The sequence below is a fragment of the Triticum dicoccoides genome, chromosome 2A (assembly GCF_002162155.2).
Source record: "Triticum dicoccoides isolate Atlit2015 ecotype Zavitan chromosome 2A, WEW_v2.0, whole genome shotgun sequence".
In the NCBI taxonomy this organism is placed as follows: domain Eukaryota; kingdom Viridiplantae; phylum Streptophyta; class Magnoliopsida; order Poales; family Poaceae; genus Triticum; species Triticum dicoccoides.
In genome coordinates, this window is record NC_041382.1 from 760,707,676 (window position 1) to 760,722,509 (window position 14,834).

Here is a 14,834-nt window from a genome sequence, read left to right on the forward strand (position 1 = left end):
CCTCTCCCTCTCCCCTAAAGCCCAATAAGGCCCATATACTTCTTCTCCCGTATTCCCGTAACTCCCCGGTACTCCGAAAAATACCCGAACCACTCGGAACCTTTCCGATGTCCGAATATAGTCGTCCAATATATCGATCTTTACGCCTCGATCATTTTGAGACTCCTCGTCATGTCCTCGATCTAATACGGGACTCCGAACTCCTTCGGTACATCAAAAATCATAAACTCATAATATAACTGTCATCGAAACCTTAAGCGTGCGGACCCTACGGGTTCGAGAACAATGTAGACATGACCGAGACATGTCTCCGGTCAATAACCAATAGCGGAACCTGGATGCTCATATTGGCTCCCACATATTCTACGAAGATCTTTATCGGTTAGACCGCATAACAACATACGTTGTTCCCTTTGTCATCGGTATGTTACTTGCCCGAGATTCGATCGTCGGTATCTCAATACCTAGTTCAATCTCATTACCGGCAAGTCTCTTTACTCGTTCCGTAATACATCATCTCGCAACTAACTCATTAGTTGCAATGCTTGCAAGGCTTATGTGATGTGCATTACCGAGAGGGCCCAGAGATACCTCTCCGACAATCGGAGTGACAAATCCTAATCTCGAAATACGCCAACCCAACATTTACCTTTGGAGACACCTGCTCCTTTATAATCACCTAGTTACGTTGTGACGTTTGGTAGCACACAAAGTGTTCCTCCGGCAAATGGGAGTTGCATAATCTCATAGTCATAGGAACATGTATAAGTCATGAAGAAAGCAATAGCAACATACTAAATGATCGGGTGCTAAGCTAATGGAATGGGTCATGTCAATCACATCATTCTCCTAATAATGTGATCCCGTTAATCAAATAACAACTCTTTGTCTATCGTTTGGAAACATAACCATCTTTGATTAACGAGCTAGTCAAGTAGAGGCATACTAGTGACACTCTGTTTGTCTATATATTCACACATGTATTATGTTTCCGGTTAATACAATTCTAGCATGAATAATAAACATTTATCATGAAATAAGGAAATAAATAATAACTTTATTATTGCCTCTAGGGCATATTTCCTTCACAAAGATGGTTATGTTTCCTAACCATAGACAAAGAGTTGTTATTTGATTAACGGGATCACATCATTAGGAGAATGATGTGATTGACTTGACCCATTCCGTTAGCTTAGCACTCGATCATTTAGTATGTTGCTATTGCTTTCTTCATGACTTATACATGTTCCTATGATATTGAGATTATGCAACTCCCGTTTACCGGAGGAACACTTTGTGTGATACCAAACGTCACAACGTAACTGGGTGATTATAAAGGAGCTCTACAGGTGTCTCCAAAGGTACATGTTGGGTTGGCGTATTTCGAGATTAGGATTTGTCACTCCGATTGTCGGAGAAGTATCTCTGGGCCCTCTCGGTAATGCACATCACATAAGCCTTGCAAGCATTGCAACTAATGAGTTAGTTGCGAGATGATGTATTATGGAACAAGTAAAGAGACTTGCCGGTAACGAGATTGAACAAGGTATTGAGATACCGACGATCGAATCTCGGGCAAGTAACATACCGATGACAAAGGGAACAATGTATGTTGTTATGCGGTCTGACCGATAAAGATCTTCGTAGAATATGTGGGAGCCAATATGAGCATCCAGGTTCTGCTATTGGTTATTGATCGGAGACATGTCTCGGTCATGTCTACATTGTTCTAGAACTCGTAGGGTCCGCACGCTTAAGGTTTCGATGACAGTTATATTATGAGTTTATGAGTTTTGATGTACTGAAGGAGTTCGGAGTCCCGGATGAGATCGGGGACATGACGAGGAGTCTCGAAATGGTCGAGACGTAAAGATCGATATATTGGACGACTATATTCGGACATCGGAAAGGTTCCGAGTGGTTCGGGTATTTTTCGGAGTACCGGGGAGTTACGGGAATACGGGAGAAGAAGTATATGGGCCTTATTGGGCTTTAGGGGAGAGGGAGAAGCAGGCCCCGCGCCCCCCAAGGACTAGTCCGAATTGGACTAGGGGGAGGGGCTGCGCCTCCTCCTTCCTTCTCTTCCCTCTTCCCCTTCCTTGTCTCCTACTCCTACTACATGGAAGGACTCCTAGTTAGACTAGGAAAGGGGGAATCCTACTCCCGGTGGGAGTAAGACTCCTCTAAGGCGCGCCATAGAGAGGGCCGACCCTCCCCTCCTCCACTCCTTTATATACGGGGGCAGGGGGCACCCCATAGACACTAGTTGGTCCACGTGATCATATTCTTAGTCGTGTGCGGTGCCCCCATCCACCATAATCCTTGATAATATTGTAGCGGTGCTTAGGCGAAGCCCTGCGACGGTAGTACATCAAGATCGTTACCACGGCGTCGTGCTGACGGAACTCTTCCCCGACACTTTGCTGGATCTGAGTCCGGGGATCGTCATCGAGCTGAACGTGTGCTAAAACTCGGAGGTGCCGTAGTTTCGGTGCTTGATCGGTCGGGCCGTGAAGACGTACGACTACATCAACCGCGTTGTGCTAACGCTTCCGCTGTCGGTCTACAAGGGTATGTAGATCACACTCTCCCCTCTCGTTGCTATGCATCACCATGATCTTGCGTCTGTGTAGGAATTTTTTTGAAATTACTACGTTCCCCAACAGTGGCATCCGAGCATAGGTTTTATGTGTTGATGTTATATGCACGAGTAGAACACAAGTGAGTTGTGGGCGATATAAGTCATACTGCTTACCAGCATGTCATACTTTGGTTTGTCGGTATTGTTGGATGAAGCGGCCCGGACCGACACTACGCATACGCTTACGCGAGACTGGTTCTACCGACGTGCTTTGCACACAGGTGGCTGGCGGGTGTCAGTTTCTCCAACTTTAGTTGAACCGAGTGTGGCTATGCCCGGTCCTTGCGAAGGTTAAAATAGCACCAACTTGACAAACTATTGTTGTGGTTTTTGATGCGTAGGTAAGAACAGTTCTTGCTAAGCCCGTAGCAGCCACGTAAAACTTGCAACAACAAAGTAGAGGACGTCTAACTTGTTTTTGCAGGGCATGTTGTGATGTGATATGGTCAAGACGTGATGAGATATAAGTTGTTGTATGAGATGATCATGTTTTGTTGAAGTTATCGGCAAACTGGCAAAATCCTTATGGTTGTCTCTCTATTGCATAAGATGCAAGCGTCCAATAATTGATTTACTTTATCGCTATGCGATAGCAATAGTTACAAGAGCAATTGTTGGCGAGACGACCACGTGACGACACATTGATATAGATCAAGATGATGGAAATCCTGGTGTCATGCCGGTGACAATAGAGATCATGACAGTACTTTGGAGATGGAAATCAAAGGCGCAAGATGATGATGGCCATATCATGTCACATATTTTGATTGCATATGATGTTTATCTTTTATACATATTATTTTGCTTAGTTTGACGGTAGCATTTTAAGATGATCTCTCACTAATTATCAAGAAGTGTTCTCCCTGAGTATGCATCGTTGCGAAAGTTCTTCGTGCTGAGACACCACGTGATGATCGGGTGTGATAGGCTCTACGTTCAAATACAACGGGTGCAAAACAGTTGCACACGTAGAATACTCAGGTTATACTTGACGTGCCAAGCATATACAGATATGGCCTCGGAACACGGAGACCGAAAGGTCGAGCGTGAATCATATAGTAGATATGATCAACATAGCGATGTTCACCAATGAAACTACTCCATCTCACGTGATGATCGGACATGGTTTAGTTGATTTGGATCACGTGATCACTTAGAGGATTAGAGGGATGTCTATCTAAGTTGGAGTTCTTAAGTAATATGATTAATTGAACTTAAATTTATCATGAACTTAGTCCTGATAGTATTTTGCAAATTATGTTGTAGATCAATAGCTCGCGTTGTTGCTTCCCTGTGTTTATTTTGATATGTTCCTAGAGAAAATTGTCTTGAAAGATATTAGTAGCAATGATGCGGATTGGATCCGTTATCTGAGGTTTATCCTCATTGCTGCACGGAAGAATTATGTCCTTGATGCACCGCTAGGTGACAGACCTATTGCAGGAGTAGATGCGGACGTTATGAACGTTTGGCTAGCTCAATCTGATGACTACTTGATAGTTTAGTGCACCATGCTTAATGGCTTAGAATCGGGACTTCAAAGACGTTTTGAACGTCATGGACCATATGAGATGTTCCAGGAGTTGAAGTTAATATTTCAAGCAAATACCCGAGTTGAGAGATATGAAGTATCCAACAAGTTCTATAGCTAAAAGATGGAGGAGAATCGCTCAACTAGTGAGCATGTGCTCAGAATGTCTGGGTACTACAATCGCTTGAATCAAGTGGGAGATAATCTTCCAGATAAGATAGTGATTGACAGAATTCTCTAGTCACCATCACCAATTTAGTAGAACTTCGTGATGAACTATAATATGCAAGGGATAACGGAAACAACTCCCAAGTTCTTCGTGATGCTGAAATCAACGAAGGTAGATATCAAGAAAAACATTAAGTGTTGATGGTTGACAAGACCACTAGTTTCAAGAAAAGGGCAAAGGGAAGAAGGGGAACTTCAAGAAGAATGGCAAGCAAGTTGCTGCTCAAGTAAAGAAGCCCAAGTCTGATCCTAAGCCTGAGACTAAGTGCTTCTACTGCAAAGGGACTGGTCACTGGAAGTGGAACTGCCCCAAGTATTTGGCGGATAAGAAGGATGGCATGGTAAACAAAGGTATATTGGATATACGTGTTATTGATGTGTACTTTACTAGTGTTTATAGCAAACCCTCGGCATTTGATACTGGTTCAGTTGCTAAGAGTAGTAACTAAAAACAGGAGTTATAGAATAAACAGAAACTAGTAAAGGATAAGGTGACGATGTGTGTTGGAAGTAGTTCCAAGATTGATATGATCATCATCGCACACTCCCTATACTTTCGGGATTAGTGTTGAAACTAAATAAGTGTTATTTGGTGTTTGCGTTGAGCATGAATATGATTTGATCATGTTTATTGCAATATGGTTATTCATTAAAGTCAGAGAATAATTGTTGTTCTGTTTACATGAATAAAACCTTCGATGGTCATACACCCAATGAAAATAGTTCTTTGGATCTCGATCGTAGTGTTACACATATTCATAATATTGAAGCCAAAAATGCAAAGTTAATAATGATAGTGCAACTTATTTCTGGCACTGCCGTTTAGGTCATATCGGTGTAAAGCGCATGAAGAAACTCCATACTGATGGGCTTTTGGAATCACTTGATTATGAATCAGTTGATGCTTGCGAACCATGCCTCATGGGCAAGATGACTAAGACTCCGTTTTTCGGAACAATGGAGCGAGCAATAGATTTGTTGGAAATCATACATACTGATGTATGTGGTCCGATAAATATTGAGGCTCGCGACAGGTATCATTATTTTCTGACCTTCACAGATGATTTAAGCAGATATGAGTATATCTACTTGATGAAACATAAGTCTGAAAAGTTCAAAGTATTTCAGAGTGAAGTGGAAACTCATTGTGACAAGAAAAATAAAGTTTCTACGATCTGATCGCAGAGACGAATATTTGAGTTACGAGTTTGGTCTTCTATTAAAACAATGTGGAATTGTTTCACAAACTCATGCCACCTGGAACACCGCAACATAATGGTGTGTCCGAACGTCATAACCGTACTTTATTGGATATAGTACAATCTATGATGTTTCTTACTGATTTACTAATATCGTTTTGGGATCATGCATTAGAGACAGCTGCATTCACGAAAAAAAGGGGCACCATCTAAATCCTTTGAGACGGCACTGTATGAACTGTGGTTTAGCAAGAAACCAAAGTTGTCGTTTCTTAAAGTTTGGGCTTGCAATGCTTATAAGAAAAAGTTTCATCCTGATAAGCTCAAACCCAAATCGGAGAAATGTGTCTTCATAGGATACCCAAAGAAGACAGTTGGGTACACCTTCTATCACAGATCCGAAGGCAAGAAATTCGTTGCTAAGAATGGATCCTTTCTAGAGAAGGAGTTTCTCTTGAAAGAAGTGAGTGGGAGGAAAGTAGAAAACTTGATAAGGTAATTGTACCTTCTCCCTTATTGGAAAGTAGTTCATCACAGAAATCTATTCTTGTGACTACTACACCAATTAGTGAGGAAGCTAATGATGATGATCATGTAACTTCATATCAAGTTACTACCGAATCTCGTAGGTAAACCAGAGTGAGATACGCACCAGAGTGGTACGGTAATCCTGTTCTGAAAGTCATGTTACTAGACCATGACGAACTTGTGAACTATGAGGAAGCGATGATGAGCCCAGATTCCGCGAAATGGTTTGAGGCCATGAAATCTGAGATATGATCCATGTATGAGAACAAAGTATGGACTTTGATGGATTTGCCCGATGATCGGCAAGCCATAGAAAATAAATGGATCTTCAAGAGGAAGACGGACGCTGATAGTAGTGTTACTATCTACAAAGCTAGACTTGTTGAAAAAGGTTTTTGACAAAGTTCAAGGTGTTGACTATGATGAAATTTTCTCACTCGTAGGGATGCTTAAGTCTGTCCAAATCATGTTAGCAATTGCCGCATTTTTATGAAATCCGGCAAATGGATAAACAAAACTACCTTCCTTAATGGATTTAAAGAAGAGTTGTATATGATGCAACCAGAAGGTTTTGTCAATCCTAAAGGTGCTAAAAAAATATGCAAGCTCCAGCGATCCATCTATGGACTGGTGCAAGCATCTCGAAGTTGGAATATACGCTTTGATAAGTTGATCAAAGCATATAGTTTTATACAGACTTGCGGTGAAGCCTGTATTTACAAGAAAGTGAGTGGGAGCACTACAACATTTCTGATAAGTATATTGTATGACATATTGTTGATCGGAAATAATGTAGAATTATTCTGCAAAGCATAAAGGAGTGTTTGAAAGGATTTTTTCAAAGAAAACCTTGGTGAAGCTGCTTACATATTGAGCATCAAGACCTATAGAGATAGTCAAGACGCTTGATAAGTTTTTTTCAATGAGTACATACCTTGACAAGATTTTGAAGTAGTTCAAAATGGAACAGTCAAAGAAAGAATTCTTGCCTGCGTTACAAGGTGTGAAATTGAGTAAGACTCAAAGCCCGACCACGGCAAAAAATAGAATGAGAATGAAAGTCATTCCCTATGCCTTGGCCATAGGTTCTATAAAGTATGCCATGCTGTATACCAGACCTATTGTATACCCTACACTAATTTTGGCAAGGGAGTACAATAGTGATCTAGGAGTAGATCACCGGACAGCGGTCAAAATTATCCTTAGTGGAATAAGGATATGTTTCTCGATTATGGAGGTGACAAAAGGTTCGTCGTAAAAGGGTTACGTCGATACAAGTTTTGGCACTGATCCGGATGACTCTTAGTCTTCATCTAGATACATATTGAAAGTGGGAGCAATTAGCTAAAGTAGCTCCGTGCAGAGCATTGTAGACCTAGAAAATTGCAAAATACTTATGGATCTGAATATGGCAGACCCATTGACTAAACTTCTCTCACAGGGAAAACATGATCACACCTTAGTACTCTTTGGGTGTTAATCACATAGCAATGTGAACTAGATTACTGACTCTAGTAAACCCTTTGGGTGTTGGTCACATATCGATGTGAACTATGGGTGTTAACCACATAAAGATGTGAACTATTGATGTTAGATCACATGGCGGTGTGAACTAGATTATTGACTCTAGTGCAAGTGGGAGACTGAAGGAAATATGCCCTAGTGGCAATAATAAAGTTATTATTTATTTCCTTATTTCATGATAAATGTTTATTATTCATGCTAGAATTGTATTAACCGGAAACATAATACATGTGTGAATACATAGCCAAACAGAGTGTCACTAGTATGCCTCTACTTGCTAGCTCGTTAATCAAAGATGATTATGTTTCCTAACCATAGACAAAGAGTTATTATTTGATTAACGGGATCACATCATTAGGAGAATGGTGTGATTGACTTGACCCATTCCGTTAGCTTAGCACTCGATCGTTTAGTATGTTGCTATTGCTTTCTTCATGACTTATACATGTTCCTATGACTATGAGATTATGCAACTCCCGTTTACCGGAGAAACACTTTGTGTGCTACCAAAGGTCACAATATAACTGGGTGATTATAAAGGAGCTCTATAGGTGTCTCCAAAGGTACATGTTGGGTTGGCGTATTTCGAGATTAGGATTTGTCACTCCGATTGTCGGAGAGGTATCTCTGGGCCCTCTCGGTAATGCACATCACATAAGCCTTGCAAGCATTGCAACTGATGAGTTAGTTGCGAGATGATGTATTACGGAACGAGTAAAGAGACTTGCCGGTAACGAGATTGAACTAGGTATTGAGATACCGACGATCGAATCTCGGGCAAGTAACATACCGATGACAAAGGGAACAACGTATGTTGTTATGCGGTCTGACCAATAAAGATCTTCATAGAATATGTGGGAGCCAATATGAGCATCCAGGTTCCGCTATTGGTTATTGATCAGAGACGTCTCTCGGTCATGTCTACATTGTTCTCGAACCCGTAGGGTCCGCACACTTAAGGTTTCGATGATAGTATTATTATGAGTTTATGAGTTTTGATGTACCGAAGGAGTTCGGAGTCCCGGATGAGATCGGGGACATGACAAGGAGTCTCGAAATGGTCGAGACGTAAAGATCGATATATTGGACGACTATATTCGGACATCAGAAAGGTTCTGAGTGGTTCGGGTATTTTTCGGAGTACCGGGGAGTTACTGGAATACGGGAGAAGAAGTATATGGGCCTTATTGGGCTTTAGGGGAGAGGGAGAGGCAGGCCGCGCGCCCCCCAAGGCCTAGTCCGAATTGGATTAGGCGGAGGGGCTGCGCCCCCTCCTTCCTTCTCTTCTCTCTTCCCCTTCCTTGTCTCCTACTCCTACTACATGGAAGGACTCCTAGTTGGACTAGGAAAGGGGGAATCCTACTCCTGGTGGGAGTAGGACTCCCCTAGGGCGCGCCATAGAGAGGGCCGGCCCTCCCCTCCTCCACTCCTTTATATACGGGGGCAGGGGGACCCCATAGACACAAGTTGATCCACGTGATCATATTCTTAGCCGTGTGCGGTGCCCCCTTCCAACATAATCCTCGATAATATTGTAGCGGTGCTTAGGCGAAGCCCTGCGAAGGTAGTACTTCAAGATCGTCACCACGCCGTCGTGCTGACGGAACTCTTCCCCGACAGTTTGCTGGATCGGAGTCCGGGGATCATCATCGAGCTGAACGTGTGCTAAAACTCGGAGGTGCTGTAGTTTCGGTGCTTGATCGGTCGGGCCATGAAGACGTACGACTACATCAACCGCGTTGTGCTAACGCTTCCGCTGTCGGTCTACAAGGGTACGTAGATCACACTCTCCCCTCTCGTTGCTATGCATCACCATGATCTTGCGTGTGCGTAGGAATTTTTTTGAAATTACTACGTTCCCCAACACCTTGAGCTTGTCTGCGGTAGTCTTGGCGGGGTGCTTGCACTTCTTCATACCATGAGCCTCGACGGTTTTGGCCGGAGCCATAGACATCACTTCGGCCGGTGCTCCAGCGTCCATCAAGAAACTGTCAAATAGAAATAAAAGAAAAGAAACCATAATCACAAACCCAAAAGAGGAAAAGAGAGGGAGTTATAGGATCAGTCTCGGGGTTGCAAGACCGGGCCTTGGCCAGAATCAACACCATTGATGCGCTCACCTTTCCTTCTTTGGGAGAGAAGAACAATGGCAGAAGTAGGTTGGGGTTTTCTTGTTGAAATGAGGAAAAAGATGAGGCAGAAGCGAGGGTTGGGTAGAGAGGAAGCTGAGAGAGAAGAGTGAAATGATGGTTGCTTCGTCCGTCCAACTTACTGCTGGAAAGGAGGGGGTTTTGTGAATTGACGGCTCATTGGTCATTACTGCGGCCCTTCGATCGGGGTAGTCTACCGTCACTCTACTACGGAGTAATTTAGTGCATGGCTGGTGGACCCCGATGCTGGCTGTCCCACACGTCGGCGAAAGTGAGTAATTTAGTGCATGGCTGGAGGACGATCCGCACGGTAGAGCGTGTCCACTGTTTTTCAGAAGAAAAAATGATTACATCAAGCGTTTCCACTCTTATGACGGAGGAGTGCGAAACACGGCAGCCACTTGAACATACACAGTGCTCCTACTACTAGGCATGTGCAGTGGTTCATGCGTCAGTACTACACAATCTTGTTGCTAGTGTAGTAAGATATGACGATAACAAATGATGTTGTGTGCATGTCAACTACTCCTATATGTAACATAGTACCGCTTTTTTGACTGTCTGGTCGAGAATGGACGGTGAGATCAATGTTAACAGAACTAGGTCCACAGCGCACCGAGAGTACGGTGCTACAGTACTCCATGAAACATGAACCACATGAAGCACGAATAGTGTTAGGCAGGGTGTATGAAGGGTGCACGGGATGGGAGCAAAAGTTCCCTTCTTGACCCACTTTTGGGTGTTTGGCAGAGTGCATGGAGGGTGCATGAGTCCACACTAGTAGGTTGACAAAAATACACGAAGAGAAAACAACTATATTGAGATGAGTATGCAACCAAACACACCCACACACTTTGTGCTACAGTGACTGATCTGCACCGTCTGAGTTTGATCCAACGGTCATGTTGCGCCGAGACATGGACATGCCCATGCAGAGGGCGCCTAAACACCACCGAAGTCCCTCTGCTTCTCGAGGCGCATGACGTTGGTGATGCAGGGTGCAACCGCCCGCAGAGCCCGCTCCCGGTCGACGGGAGCCCGCTCGTCAAAGACGGCGTCCAATGGCACGAATGGATTCCGGTGATGGAGCCCTGAAAGGATTCGACGGGCAACGGTGACGGCAGCCCGCAACCCCTCCTTCTCCAGCTCAGCCCCCCCATCGCGCGGAGACGGCTCAGCTCCTCGGAGATATAGGTGAAGAAGGAGACCAGGTCAAGAAGCCGCAGCTCGTTGAAGTCGACCGGGTGGTCGAACGGGTTTAGCCCGACGGCCTGCATCGTCACGCTAGCACAACGGTAGGCATCGCGCAGCCGCAACACGTGCGTGCCAACTTGATTCACCAAGTGGCTAAGGCGATCCTGGACCTCGTCACGATCAGCCCGCTCGCGCTCTAGCCAGCTCTCCTGACGGCCTATCGTATCACCCGCTTTCTGCAGCAATGCCGCCGACGCCTAGAGCATCTTTGTGGTGGACGCCTGCCGCTTTTGAAGCTCCGTGAACTCCTGCACATAACGGAGGAGCATGGCACTCCTCTCCTCCTTGAGCTCACGGAGCTCCACGTCCTTGGCCCTGAGCTCCGCATCCTTGGCATGGAGCTCCTGTGTCAGGAGCCTCACCTCGGACTCTGTGATATGCTACGCCGCCATGGCACCAGGTAGAAGCAATGGGGAGATAAAGCAAAGGGGGCGAAACGGCTGAAAGGCAATGCAATCTACGGGAAGGCGGAGGGAGCGGGGAATCATTTGGTTTTCTCCACGGTAAAACACCAGTCGATGACTTCTCACATCAGGGAGCAGTGGGTACAGGCGGAGTCATCATGACTAATTGCTACCGTGCCTACTCCCGTCAATCAAAAAATTAAAAATCCTGCCGCGCCTGCTCCCGTCAATTAAAAAATTAAAAATCCTGCCGCACCCAAACAAAAAAGCAACGCCGCGGTGGATATTTAAATTTACCTGCCGGCAAGTAGATAAAACAAGGGGTAAAAAAACAAATGTGGCGGCGGCCTAGCTAATCGGTCGAACTAGCACAACTAGCTAGCCACCGTGCTTCACTAATGTACTCGGCGTGAAAGGTGGTCTTTCGTGATTTGACGACTCATTTACTTGCTTCGGCGCTACGACTGAGGAGGACCTAGAAAACGTGCGGTAGGACATCCCACGTCAGGAAGAATATATGTGTGCACCACCCGGGAGGACGCCGAAACCGCGCGGTAGGGTGTGCCACGTCTCGGCACGGAGGAAAAATGTGCGTGTAAAAATATATTGTATCAGACGTAGTAGAGTACCTATGGTTCAACCTCGGGACCCAGCCAGTCGGTTGAAAACACCCCACTAGCCACACAGCTTCATCATGCAAACATGGCACGGAGGATAGATGTGGTTGGCTCTGTCTCGACCAGCCACAACGTCTCTTGTTCTAGGCGATTCTTCTATTTTCCAAGTTTTTTTAGTTGTAATAACACCACGGCAAGCTAGAGCCGCTCTTCGTGTGTGCCCGTGCAAAGGTTAGACGATGGAGAGAAGAGAGATTGAGATAGCAGACCTGGGACCCACCAGTAAGTGAGATAACGGTCATGCACGTGTTGACGAGGCACTCCATCTACTCTACTCAACGCAAGTACTGTATAAAATCAAGTTATGGGACAAAGCCAACAATCGTTCATTTTTTTAGGCTATCGACTTACGCTTTGTAGTCCAGGTTGCCAGTTCGAATCTCGTCTTTCAGATTTGTTAGTTTTTCGTCCAAATTTGAATAATGACAAGTGGGACCCCCGTGTGTTGTTCCGATATTTCAGTGTAGGATGGTTTTTTTGAACAAACACTTTGCGCGGTTAGACAAGTAACGGCACGAGTTAGACGTTTTTTGCAAGTTTACGAACAAAAATGACAGCGGCATAGAATATCACATCCACCCCGCAGCTTAGATACTATGGTGATACGAGTTTTTACACCGTTGGAAGTGAGATCCAATGGCTTGGGAGTAGTATTTGTAATTATGCGCAATTTCCAAACTCTCCAAAGGTTTTTTTGCAAATAAAACATTCAGGCCTCGTGTGTGCCGCTGCATCTTCGATCCAACGGCTCCCCGGTGCTCATATTAGGTGCTCCCCATAGCTTAATTACCCGCTATGGTGATTGGAGTAGTTATGGGCCGAATGCTACGAAAATATAATCTAAACCGACCGGAATAAATGCCTACACAAATTAATCCAAGGTTGGAGTGCCCCTCGCAATGTAAATAGCTCCAGCTTTGCGAGGGATGGAGAGGTAGTAGCTTCAACGCGTGGAAGATACGGTGTGAGAAAGCGAGGTCAATCAAGAGAGATATAGATAGAGAGACAAAGTGAGTGTGGTCCGACATTCATTGAACAAATATATATGCTCTGGAGAGATATTGTCCGATTGAGCTTTTTGGCAAGGGTGAGGGCTGTAAGATAGAGCTTGAGAGATGATCCAGTCACAGACGTGTAGATATATTTTGTGCGTGAGAGGAAGCAAGGTCAACCGATCACATAGGGTCGTCGTGCGATCGAAAGAGTGAGACGGGTTGGAGAGAGTGACCTAGATAGACGATGTGCGTGAGAGAGTATACAATGTGAATAGGTCGAATTGGGCTCAACATGGTGATATATCGTTTTTCTCCGAGAAAGAGCGAGGTCAATCGAGACATACAGAGAGAGAGAGAGAGAGAGAGATTGAGTGAGCATGGCCCACCATGAGGTCGAAAGAGTGGTGGCAGCTTGGATGGACTGACCTAGATAGACAATCTGCGTGAGAGAGTATAGAGTGTGTCGATCGAGGCCCAAACAGGGAGATATATCATTTGTGTGTGAAAGAAAACAAGGTTAAACAAGACTCAGATAAAGAGAGCGAGATTGAGCGAGTGTGGCCCGCCGTGTGGAAGAAAGAGTGAGACAGTCTCAAGGGAGTGACCTAGATATACAACGTGCGTGCGTGTGCATGCACGAGAGGTTGGGGGCTAGATAGGCAATGAACGTATTTAGCGCGAGAGGGTGAGAGGGAGAGGGGGAGAGAGAGAGAGCTCGACATGGGGTGCAATGGCGGGTGTGTGAGGTAAATACATTTGGTAACAGAGTGGCAAAAGGGGTTGTGTAGTTGAGAGACTAAGAGATCTAAATATGGAGAAAAAGAATGAATGTGTGTTGGAAAACGATAGCTTCTTAAGGTGGTTAGGAAAGGAAGATTGAACGATACAGGAAGTATGTAGGGTTTGTTCGGGGGGGGGGTTAAAACAACATTTGAATGTACATAGTACAAGACTTAATATCGATGTTTCAATTCGGTGTACATTGTAAGATTTGAACCGAGGACCAGGCATACGGGTAATTATTTTGAATTCGTGCCATACTAAGTTTCAAAAAAGTTGACATTGACTCAGTTTGTTGTGCTATTTTGTAGGTCATATGTTTGAATCCATCCAAAAGTTTTCTCACTACCATGGTGTTCATCATATACATATGAATTTGTATTAAAAAAGTAGCATGGATACAGTGAAATGTGAAATCCATGTTAGAATTGGAGATCGCTACGTGACACACACTCTAATTCAAATAACTAACTACGTGACACACACTCTAATTCAAATAACTAATTATGTGACACACACTCCTATCCACGTTAGCGTGGGTACCATTTTGATTTTTTTCAAATAACTCCTCATTAATTAATTTATAGTACTCCCTCTGTTCACTTTTATAAGACCTTGAAGACATTTCAGACAATGTTCAAAACAGTTCATTTTAAGTTGTCTGAAATGACTTACAAAAGTGAACGGATGCAGTATCTCGTTTCGAATGACTAATTATTTCAAGGAAAACACGGGCATGGTAATACATACAGATTCGTTTGCAAATGAAAGAAGATTCGTTTGCATTCTCAAATGTAGGCGCACCAGGCAAACCAGGGTCCTGTCCGGGTGGACGCTGCTTCGGTGCCTTAACGGCAACTGCCTTTGGGTCACTGACATGTGGGCCAGCCACCTGTTGGGCCCATATGTCATGGACACAAAGG